Source organism: Mesocricetus auratus, unplaced genomic scaffold, assembly GCF_017639785.1.
Source record: "Mesocricetus auratus isolate SY011 unplaced genomic scaffold, BCM_Maur_2.0 Super-Scaffold_100045, whole genome shotgun sequence".
NCBI classification, from domain to species: domain Eukaryota; kingdom Metazoa; phylum Chordata; class Mammalia; order Rodentia; family Cricetidae; genus Mesocricetus; species Mesocricetus auratus.
In genome coordinates, this window is record NW_024429222.1 from 6,108,500 (window position 1) to 6,120,651 (window position 12,152).

General features: G+C 46.3%; 1 protein-coding gene across 3 annotated transcripts in view; it reads left to right on the forward strand.

The window, feature by feature from the left end:
- Positions 1 to 12,152, forward strand: part of Chd9 (chromodomain helicase DNA binding protein 9) — a 212,040-nt gene that overhangs the window by 11,714 nt on the left and 188,174 nt on the right. For all 3 annotated transcript variants that reach the window (XM_021232466.2, XM_021232461.2, XM_021232467.2), the window contains exon 2: positions 7,235 to 7,364. The gene's annotated coding sequence lies outside the window, so the exon portion shown is untranslated. The remainder of the gene's footprint in view (positions 1 to 7,234; positions 7,365 to 12,152) is intronic.

The window sequence follows — 12,152 nt, forward strand, 5'->3', positions numbered from 1 at the left end:
AGTGTTAAACTCTTAATGACTGCTGTCTTTCATCTATGACCTAGGAACAACATACAAGGGGCTACTGGAGAGCACTAGAATCTGCATTTGTGTGCGTGCGCGCGCGCGTGTGTGTGTGTGTGTGTGTGTGTGTGTGTGTGTGTGTGTGTGTGTGTGCTAAGGATTGAACCCTAGGCCTCACACGTCCTGCATTTGCTGCTTTTGAATATTGTTTTTGCCACGGTGGCCTTCTCATATATTCCCAGTCCTTGAGGTGCTGAGGCTTGAAGACCCTGAGTTCAAGGCCAATCTGTCCAGGTATGGGGCAAGAGCCTGTATCAAAATAAAAATCCAGGCAGACATAAATAACAAGGGAATTCAAATTCCTATTATTTTGAAGCAAGAAGACCCTCAGCCAACCGTAGGGTCTGTTCAGGGCTGCATCCCCAGCGTGCTTGAGGCCCCGGCTTCCATCCCTAGAACTGCACAGAAAGCACATGCTGCCACAGTTCTCCCTTTTGCTCACATAGAGACCCTCTAACTGACCCAAATGGAAGAGAAAAGCATGTGAAGAATCTGAGCAGGTGGCGCTCTGGGGGCTTCCAAGCCTCCTTGAGCCCTCTGAGAAGAAAAGTGACCCCTTGGTCTAGTGGGCAGGCCAGTCTAACAAGCGAAGCTGGGTTCTCACCCTGGGAAGGCTGCAAGTCCAATGGAAGAGGTACTGTTCCTGACCCCGGGGAGCCTGGTAAAGGAGAACACACACTCTTCCCGCTGTGACTGTTGTCCCCTGCCAGGCAGCGGGCAAGACAGGGAACCGCTTCAGCCAAGCTCCACTGTTCCAGGACAGGAGCAGCTTCTGAATGGGCTTTTTGTCTATTTGTCTCAAAGGTTAATTTTCATTTTTAATTATGTGTAGGTGTGTCTGTGTCTGCCAGTGGGTATGTGTATGTGAGTGTAGACGTGGGACCAGAAGAGTCAGAAGCTCCCCTGAAGCTGGAGTTATAGACGGTTGTGAGCTTCCTGGTGTAGGTGCAAGCAGGGAGCCAAACTCTGGTCCCCTGGGAGAGCAGCAAGCGCTCTTAACCACTGAACCATCTCTCCAACCCAAAATTTGCTTGTTTTTAATAGAACACATGCTGCATGTGCACGTCACACACACACACACACACACACACACACACACACACACACCTCTCACTGTATGGACCAGGCTGGCCTCAAAATCACAGAACCTGCCTCTGCTTCCTGAGTGCTGGAATTAAAATCTCATGCACCACCATGCCTGGCTTTATTGCCTCTTTAAAGATCGATTCGTTGATTGTGTGTGTCTACATGAGTTTTGTACACTACACCCCTTCAAGAACCCCCAGAGGCCAGAAGAGGGCATCTGATTCCTTGAAACTGGTTGTAAGCTACCATGTGGGTGCTGGGAAACAAACCAGGTCCCCTGCAGGAGCACTGAGATCTCTTAACCACTGAGCCATCACTCCAGTCCCGAGAAGAGACCTTTGTGGGGTTGATTGATTCTCTCCTTCCTTCCACTGTGTGAACCCCAGATACGCTCAGCTCATCAGGCGTGGCAGCAAGCTCCTTTACTCACTGAGCCATCTCTCTGACCCAGAATGCATGTGGTCTTTTTAGGTGGTTTAAATGTACAGAATTGGTACAATAGTCCAGAGTTATCATATAACCCCAAAGTTCCCCATTTCAATGTCTTACATTACTATGGTACATTCTTATGGTTATCCAGCAATGATATCCTATACAGTATATTTTTGTAGTAGTGGTGATAGTGCTGAGCTTCAACAAGCATCCTAGCTAACTCCAAGTCCAAATACCGACTTGTTTGTTGTGGTTCTGGGGACCGATCCCAGGTCTCGTGCATGCTAGGCAAGTGTTCTCTCTAGCATTAACTACACTGCTACTACCCGTACCACTACCACTATTCTCTCCAACCCCCATCGATGCCCTTCAAACGATTTCTTTAAAATGTATTGATGCTCAAGACCCCTGTAAGGCTGGGTTGTTGGTGGTCATTTATGTCTTGCCCACCGGTTACCAAATAACTGACACAGAGGCATAATATTATTCATAAATGCTTGGCTGATAGCTCTGGCTTGTTACTAACTCTTACATTTAAATTAACCTACATTTCTTATCTGTGCTTTGCCACCTGGCTCATGGCTTGTTATCTCATTTTTTCTATACATGTCCGGCTTCCTCAGTGTCTGGCTGGCATCTCTCTCAACTCCACCCTTCTTCACCCCAGCATCCTTGGTTTGGCCTTCCTGCCTATACTTCCTGCTTGGGTACCCACAATTCAAGTGACAAATCTTTACAGTGTGTTCCACATCACTGGTGTATACCCCACATCCACTTCTTGCTGCCAGACAGCGCTCCTGAGCAAGTTGGTTAACCTCTTGAGCCTTGGTTTTTCTCAGTTAAGGAACAGAACCAATATTTCCACCTGACACGGAAGCCTCTTGGATACCGTGAACATACCATGGTCCATGTAAGCATCACTTGTTACTAGTGTTAGTCTGGCCTGCAGAGTCCTTCTAGATTTCCTTCTAAGGTAACAAGCCTCGTGGCAGTGAGTCACCACCTCTCTGGTCACCTCCTCTTCCTTCCCACCCAACACTCTCACCTACCTCCTGCCTCCCATCACATCACACTCTGACAGACAAATTGCCTTCTCCGTGGTGTGGCCACCGCCAATTCGCACCTTTTATTCATTCTCATCCCCTAAGAGCAACCACTTGTGCTGGTGACACTACTCCAGAGCCAAGCAGCAAGGCCCCTTTCTTCCTTGGAACAGCCAGAGCCACAGACACTCTCCTGCCTTGCAGCACTTACCACCTCAGACTCTGTGATAGCCAGGGCCACTGGCCTCCCTCTGAGCAAGACTCCTCTCTTGTCTCTCTCCTGCATGCTCTCGCTGACCTCCTGGTGCAAGCTGGTGGCTTGGCACCTGTGGTGAGCTTTGACCGGACAAAGACCCCCACATCACTTGCATTATGTCTCCATGAGGCTGTAAATTTTCTGGTGGTAAAATATACAAGGCACAGAATCTACCTTTTTAGTTCTATTGAGGTGGTCACTGGGCCCGTCTACTTATTTCCCATTTGAATGACTTCTTTGAAGACATAGCTGTTCAAGTCTGTTGCTCCTGTTTTATGCTGTGTGTGTGCACGTATGTGTGTGTTGTGTGTGCATGTGTGTGTATGCACATGTGTATATGGGGTGTGTGTGTGTCTGTGGTATGTGGGTATCTGTGTGTGTGTATCTGTGGTATGTGGATATATCTGTGTGTGTGTGATATGTGGGTATGTGTGTGTGTCTGTGGTATGTGGATATATCTGTGTGTGTGTGTGATATGTGGGTATGTGTGTGTGTGTCTGTGGTATGTAGATATATCTGTATGTGTGTGTGTGATATGTGGGTATCTGTGTGTGTGATATGTGGTATGTGGATATATCTCTGTGTGTGTGTATGTGTGTTATGTGGGTATGTGTGTGTGTCTGTGGTATGTGGATATATCTCTGTGTGTGTGTGTTTGTGATATGTGGGTATGTGTGTGTGTGGTATGTGCATATATCTGTGTGTGTCTGTCTGTCTGTCTGTGATGGATGCATGCATATGAAGGATAGAGTCTGACTTCAGTGTTTTGTCCAATCTTCAACTTTTTTCTTTTTTATGTCTTTATTTATTTATTTTATGTGTTTGAATATTTTGCATGCACATATATGTATACCACATGCATGCCTGGTTCCCACAGAGGTGAAAAGGGGGTCAGATTCTCCAGTTACAGATGATTGTGAGCCATGATGTGGGTGCTGGGAATTAAAACTGGGTCCTCTGCAAAAGCAACACTCAGCATTCTTAACTGTTGAGCAATCTTTACAACCCTTTCACCTTGTTTTTTGAGACAATGTCTCTCTCTGGCTCTGGAGCTCAGCAATTGGCTTGACTGGCTGGCCAGTGAGCCCCAAGAATTCTCCTATCTCCACCTCCTCAGAGCTGGATATGGTTGGGTAAATGCCAGCCAGCTTTTTACATGGGTCCTAGGGATCTAAACACAGGTCAAGCCCTCATGTGTACAGAGCAAGCATTTAACCAAGCGAGCCCTCTCCGTAGCTTCATTTGCCCACGTTTCCATTGAGCTGGGTGTTTTGTTGTTTTTTGTAATTCTATCATAATTCTGGATTATCAGTTCCTTGTCAGTTAGATGAACCCCCATCTTACAGTTGCCTTTTCAGTTCTTCATGTTATTTGAAATAGACAAGTTTGTTATTCGTGGTGCTTGATTACTTTTTTTTTATTATTATTTTGAGACTGTCTTACTCTGTAGCCATTGATGGCCTGCCTGGAACACCCTGTGTAGCCTAGGCTAGCCTCAGATGTTCAGCAGTCTTCCTCCCTCAGCTTTCCAGGTGTTGAGACTTTTACAAGTGTATGCCACCACAACTGGCTCAGAAGTTTTAATATTAATTAATTAATTAGAGACAGGGTTTGTTGTAATTCAAAACAGCGCCTGTCAAGAGCTTGGGTTGAGAGATTTTCTTATTGGGAAAGTGAATGGTTAAAGTGGTGAGGGGAGGGGGGAGACCGGCCTCTGGAAACAGGAGCAGCAGAAGAAAGAGAGACAGAGACACATGGATAGAAAGAGACAGGGACGGAGAGGAGAGAGAGGCAGAGAAGCAGAGAGGATGATGGGAGGTGGGCAGGGCCCTTTTTAAAGGGAACCCAGTAAATGGGCACAGGTGATGCTCTTAGTGGTTGCAGCTGAATATGTAGCCTGTCAGAACCCCAAGGTCAGGCCAGGACAGAGCCTGAATACTAACAGGGTTCATCTGTGTTAGAGCTCTGACTGTCCTGGAACTTGCTCTATAGTCCAGACTGGCCTTGAACTCAGAGATCCTCCTGTCTCTGCTTCTCAAGTGCTGGGATTAAAGGTGTGCATCCTCACTCTTGGTTTAGAAGTTTTAAGTTTTGATGAAGCTTCAGTTCATCTCTTCTGTTCTTTTGCTGTCTGTTCTTGCAGTGTTGTGTCTAAGAAACCATCACCAGGGTCATGCTATAAAGCCTATCCTCATCTCCTCTGAGGGTTTTAGTTTCCACTCTAAGATTCAGACCTTTGGCATATATTAACTTCTTTCTGTGTGTGATTGTCAATCAGGGCCCAGAGTCAGTCTTTGTTATGTGGGATGTCCCGTTTCCCAAATCACTTGTGGAAGAGACCATCCTTTCTTAGGAGTTCTAGGGCCATGCTGAAATCATTTGACCAACCCTGCAAGGGTTGGTTTCTAGGGTTGCTCTTCTGCTCTACTGGCCTAGACATCCTTCTCTACACTGCTACCCTATTGTCTTGAGTACTGTGCATTCAGTTTGAAGCCACGATATGCATAAGCCTTACAACCTTTTCTTGATTATTTCAGCCACTTAGTCCTCTGAGATTCGTTATGAATTTTCGCACAAATATCTCTGTTTTTGCCAAACACTACTGGGGCTGGTATACACTTATCCCAGTTCAGTTCTAAGGAGACTAAGCCTGGAAGATTGGGGTTTGAGGCCAGCATGGAAGCAAGATTCTGTCTCAAAGTGAAAATTAAAAGGCATGGCTGTGTAGGTCAACTTTTGCCTAGCAGGTACAAGGTTTGGATCCTTAGAACTGCAAAGCAAAGCATTATGCCTGGTATCTTTATGAGACTCAGTCTGTAGGTTACTTTGAGTTCTATTAGTATCTCAGTATTGAGTCTTCAATGTCTGGGACATGGGGTTCTTTCCATTTCTTTCTATCACATATGTGTGTGATATACCCGCATCTGAGTATGCAGGTATATGTGTCTTGTTTGCACACACAGACTAAGAGGAGGGAGGATATCAGGTGACCTTGGAAAACTGGGTCTCTTCCTTTTGTGGGTGGCGGTGAACACAGAAGGAGCTCCATGAAGGCTGCTTGTCCACTCCCAAGTGCCACCACTGTACCAAATGTGCATCTCCACACCCAACCATGTGATGGCCAAGTCCCCCTTCTGGTGTTCCGTGTCTCCGCTGAAGATGAGGAAGTCATCAAAGGAGACAGTGTACAGCAAGAAGGCGGGGAGACTGGAGAGGGCCAGTGCTACCCGCTGGCCATCAAGCAGCTTCACACTCCACGATCAAGTTCCTGCTGCCCCACCTTGCCTGGTGGCTCCAGCACAAGCTGTGTTTTGCCACCAAGGGGCTCAACACTTCCTTCTAGACCCAGAGACCCCCAGAGAGTCGAAGACAAAAAGAAGAGGAGGAAAAGAGAAGGATGAGGAAGGAAGAGAAGGAAGGAAAGACAGACAGACAAGGTTAAGTGGATTCAATATGTAGTGCTCAGCTACTTAGGTGACTAGGGCTTTTTGAACCATGAGTTCAGGACCAGCCTGCCTGCATAGTTCAATTCCCATTCATATTCACTCTCCACCCGCCTGTCTTAGGAAAGCTAGGCAAGTATCCTTCCACTTAATCACACCTCCAGCCACCCAGCTACTCCTTCTCTTTTTGAAAACATTGATTTATTGTGTGTGTGTGTGTGTGTGTGTGTGTGTGTGTGTGTGTGTGTGTGTGTGGCAGGGGTGCTCTTGGGGGAGGGGTGTGGAGACCAGAGGTCAGTCTGCAGGAGTCTGTTCTCTCCTTCTATCACATGGGTCTGGGGATTGAACTCCAGTCCTCAGGCTTGGCAGCAAGTGCCTTTATGTGCTGAGCCATTGCAATTGCCCCCCTTCCTATCAGAAAAAGATAAAAATCCCAAACTTGAGTCCCTTTATATTCTGCAGTCATTTTGGCCGCCCACCCAGCTCTGATTTCAAGAAACATCCGGGGAGTTTGTCTTTTTGGAATAGGAATGGGTAGCATACCATTGCCTCACACAGACCCAGCAAAGGGATTTCAGAGGCCCATTATTGCTGTAGACCTAAGACACCTATCTCCCCAGGACATGCCATTGAGAGCAGTCAGAGCTGTGAGTCCTCTGGAAGCCCAGCATCAAAGAACCCTTCCAACCGCCACAGGAACAACAGAGAACAGAGGAAGGAGCAGACCAGGTCCCTTCTCCCACAGCTCTGTTTGAAGACTGTGCTGGGGACAGAATTGAGGGACAGAGTGCCTCCAGCCCCCGTGCCTGGGAGGTATCCTCTTGTCACTCTCCGGTCTGGAGCTTCGTGACAACAGACACACTTCGAGTTCTTTTCCAAGCCCTGGGTTTATTTTGCTTCTTGTTTTCCAGGCCTGTGGGATACTTCTGTAGCACAGCCACACACACACAGCCTGTTCTGTGCCGCTCCCAGTGACTGCAGAATTCATGGGCTCCTGAGTCTGAGACAGTGTCTGTCTCCTTTCCTACCTCGTCCTTCCAGGTAAGCCTGTCTCTTATCCCGAGCTGGAAGCCCCCTCTGCCACAGGGCCAGCTCCCAGGCTGCTTCTTCCACCCCAGCTGCAGCTCCTGCAATCCCCAGCCAACTCCCATTCCCATTTCCATGGCAACCGAAGCACATTTCCCATCCCTGCCTTTCTACTTCAGAAAGGAAAGGGATGACATGTCTCCTGTTCACGCTCCTGCTGGCTCTCTTTCTTTTCTGTCTGTTTTTTTTTTTCCCTTTGGCTGGCCCGCCCTGTGGACTAGGCTGGCCGGCCTCAGATTTATTGGCATTCCTCCTACCTGGTTTCCAGAGTACCAAGATGATTGATTACAGTCATGAGCCACCATGGCTGGCTTTTTACTTCTTTTGTTGTTGTTTTGAGACAGAGGCTATACATAGCCCTGGCCTTGAACGCACTACGTAGACATAGACGAGGCTGGTCTCAAACTCAGAGGCCCCCCCTGCTGGGATTAAAGGTGTGTGCCACCGCTGCCTCTTTCGACTTCGATTTTGTTTCTTTTTTGTGTTTTGAGTCAGAGGCTTATTTTGTAGCCCAGTCTGGACCCAAAGTCATAGTCCTCCTAGCTCTACCTTTTAACTTGCAAATAAGGCAGCCGTGAACACTTCTATATTAATGCCTCTGTAATTTCTGGACTGGAGTAGCACAGGTGATAGAACGCTTGTTTGCTTAAGTAACATGCACAGAACCCTACGTTTGATCCCAAGCACCTTTCTTTTTTCTTTTCTTTCTTTTTTTTTTTTTCTTCTTTTTTTTTTTTTTAAGACATGGTTTCTCTGTGTATCTTTGGAGCCTATCCTGGAACTTGCTCTGTAGCACAGAGCTGGCCTTGAACTCACAGTGATCTGCTTACCTCTGTCTCTGCTGGGATTAAATGTGTGCACCACCACCTGGCTCTTTTTGTTGGTTGGTTGTTTTGTTTTAATACAGGCTCTCACTATGTAGCTCTGGCTGACCTGAAATTCACTGTGTAGATCTGGCTGGCCTTGAGCTCACAGAGATCTATCTGTCTGCCACTACCTCCTGAGTTCTTTCAGGGTTTAAATCAGTTTGAAGGGTGACTTTGTACTTTGCCAACCCAGAGGAGTGTGAGGGCTTTTGTTGAAGTGCTCTGATGGTGCTAACTTGTAGCCCTGGGGTGTCTGTTTACTCACCATCTTGTCTGGAGAGGCCAGAGGTTGCCTGGCTATATCATTGTAACATCTCTGGAAATGAGGCCCTCAAGTAAAGCATGATTCTTCAGTTGTTTGAGCAAGATTAGTTAGATGTTCACTCCTGGCATTAGATAGCTCTCCCCACTTGCCTTAAGCTCACAGAACCGTGGTGTGTGGCGTGACGGATCTGGGAAAGCTTTCCCTGGGCACAAGCTTGGTGTCTAAAGCTTTTTTATTGCATTTGTCCCCATGCATGCACTCAAGTGCCCGGTGCACATTGGAAGTGAGAGGACAAATTACAGGGGTTGGCTCTTTTCTTCTACTGTGTGGGTCAAACTCAGGTCATGAAGCTTAGCAGCAAGTGCCTTTACTCACTGAGCCATCTGGTTAACACAGTTCTATTGGCTATGCATGCCATCGGACTTTCATTCTGTTGCCTGTTAAAAGTGTAAAGTTCAGGCCTAAAAGCTGTCTTCTTGCATTCATGGGTGCACCGCGTGACGTGCACCCCTGTGCACATGCGTAGGCATCATGCACAAGTGCAGACATGTGCACACACTAAATATTGTTGGTTTGTCGGGTTTTTTTTGAGACAGGGTCTATACAAGCCTGAAACTCACTCTGTAGACCAGATTTGCCTTGAAGTCACTCACTGCCCCGCCTGCCAAGTGCCAGGGTTAAAGGTGTGTGCACCACCATGCCCGGCTCTAAATGCTTTTATATTTAATGAAAAACAAACAAGCAAGAAAGTGGGGGATGGACAGTGGCTAGGAGCACTTGTTGCTCTTGAGGAGGATGCAGGTTCAGTTTCCAGCACCCACATGGTCATTCGCAACCATCATTCATTATCTCTAGTTTCAGGAGACAAGACACCCTCTTCTGACCCATGCAGGTGCTGTATATGCTTGTGATATACACACATGCATATATGCATACATGCATGCATACATACATACAAGCAACACACACAGAAAATTAAATAAATACACCCAACTTATTTTTTAGTGAAAAAAAAAAAGCACAATGCAGAGTTGGGAGTACCTACCTAACATGTGTTCACTCTCTAGTCCTGGAGAAAAAAAAAGTTGATTGTGAACTGTGTTAACCTCCACCCTTAGGGCACATAGTATCTTGTGTGTTTAATTCATGTGATTGGTTTCGTTGTTGTTGCTTTTGGCTTTTTAAGACTGGGTTTCTTTGTGCAGCCTTGTCAGTCCTGAAACATGATCTGTATATCACGCTGGCTTCAAACTCATAGAGATCCTCCTGCCTCTGCCTCTGCCTCTGCCTCTGAAGTGCTGGGATTAAAAGTGTGTGCTACCGCCATCAGACTTGAATTCATGTATCTGCATAAAATACTTCCTCTCGTGGCATCCAGGAGTGCAATTAGTAGATGGGCTTTGCTTTGGTTCCTAACGCTAAAGTACTTAAAGCCTTCAAATTTCCTGAATGACTGTAGTTGTTATGTTAATGAAAGCCCCCTTCAATCACACCTGTCAGTATGCTAATGTCCTTAAAGTTAGGCCCCTTGTCAGGCTGGTCACTGAACTGTTAGAGCCTTGGAACTTTCTGGAGCACTTGGCCACCTTTCTCTGCTCTGTAGATCATCTGGAAGGAGGAGAGGTAGAGAACATGGGGTTGAATTGAGCAGGGCACCGGGCAGTTGGCTGACCCACAGAAAGGCAAGGCACTGTTCGATGTCCATTTGCCTGGTGCATGTCTCTCATTTGGCTGTCTGACTTGTATCATTTATTACAAATTGGCAAATGCAAGTAAAGTGTTTCCCTGTGTTCCAGGAGTCTGTTAGTCAAATGGCCACCTTGAAGGGTTTCTGGGAACTCCTTGATTTTGATTTGTCTGTTTGGGTTTTTTTGGGGGGGGGAGTTCTTTTTTTTCCAAGAAAGGTTTTAACTGACCCAAATAATCATGGCCAAATTAATTAAAGCAAGTTTTTTTTTATTGTGTTCATGGGGGTCTCCGCCTAAATGGGGCTCAAGATGTCAGCACTGGATATGGGGAAGGTAAAGATTTTATGGATGGGGGTCTCCAGATGGAGGGTTTGGCAGGGAAATAGGTGGTCTTACAGTAGCATGAACATAACAAGGTAGTCATAAGAAGGTAGTAGTAACAATAGGCAGTTATAGTAACCTTTTAAAACAAAGGTAGGGTTGGAAGATGGTCATAACAACTTTCTGAAACAAAGACATGGTTGTGGTTTCCTGAAATAGGCAGTAGGGAGCCATTTGTAGTTAAGGTTACAGGTGGGGCACAGTCCAGTCATAAACAGCAATGAGCCTACTTTGTCTTCACTATAAAATGGCTTTCACGCCTAAGATGGAGGTGGGCTAGTTCATCACAGGGTTTCTCTATGTAGTCCTAACTGTGCTGGAACTCACTTTGTAGACCAGGTTGGCTTTGGACTCACAGAGACTGACCTGACTGCCTCAGGAGTGCTGTGATTAAAGTCATGCACCACCTCACCTGACATTATTTATTTATTTAAAGACAGGATTGCTACATACTCTTGCATTGATCCTATCTCTGCTTCCCAAGTACTAGGATTACAGAACCATACCATGCCCTGCTCCATGTTAGAGGTACTATGTATAACTTGGTATCATTTTTTGAGGGGTACTCGGAGTGCATCTATTTCTCTTCATTTTCTTCAAAAAATTTTTAGATTTATTATTTATGTGTATGAATGCTTTGCCTGCATGTATTGGACTGGAGTTATAGATGGCTGCAAGCCATCCTATGGGTGCTAGGACTCGAACTCTGGTCCTCTGCAGGACTAGCAAGTGTTCTCAACTGCTGAGCCAATTCTCTAGCCCCGCTTTGTTTTCTTGAGACAGTATCTTGCTGTGGACTTGGCCTGGGACACAGTTCTCTGGGGACTGCAAGGTCCATTGTGCGAAAGAAGTTCCTGAAGTATAGGTGGTCTTTGGAACTGTGCCTTTAACCTGTGGTCTCTAACGCCAACTCCAGGTAGTCAGTATTAGAACTGAAACACACCGAAAGCACCAGCTAGTGTTGGAGAATTGGTTGGCATGGGAAATGCACATACACACGTTTACTATTAGGATTCTGTGGGTAGAAACATTTGGGGGAGCACATTCTGGCAAGAAAGCATTTTAAGAAATCAACACTCATTATGTCTGACCCTACCTATGCCCTTAACAATGTAGATAAGAAAGAGACAAGTGTAAAGCACTAGAGTTGGTTATTGGTATAATATTCTTTTCTCTTAAAAAGGAAAAAAAAGTGTGTGTGTGTGTGTGTGTGTGTGTGTGATGGGAAAATAGAGTATGTGCACCTCCGAGGGAGAGACAATGTTTGTTTAAACCTGGGTCTTTGTCTCTACAGCACGCCACCCCACCCAGCCCTGCTGTCCAGGCGAGCGGGGCCTTTTTAAGTGACTCGTGATGTGTTTTTTGAACACAACATGGGGGAAGAGCCCCCACGGTCTGTTCAGCTCTCCTCATGAAAAATACAAGCTGGGTTTGAGTGAATGACAAAGAAATCTGTGGATTCAGGAAGCATAGTAAATACCGTGACTCTCTGAAAATGTGTACAGCCCAAACAGCTTTTTCCAGTCTGGAAAAATGAAGAGAT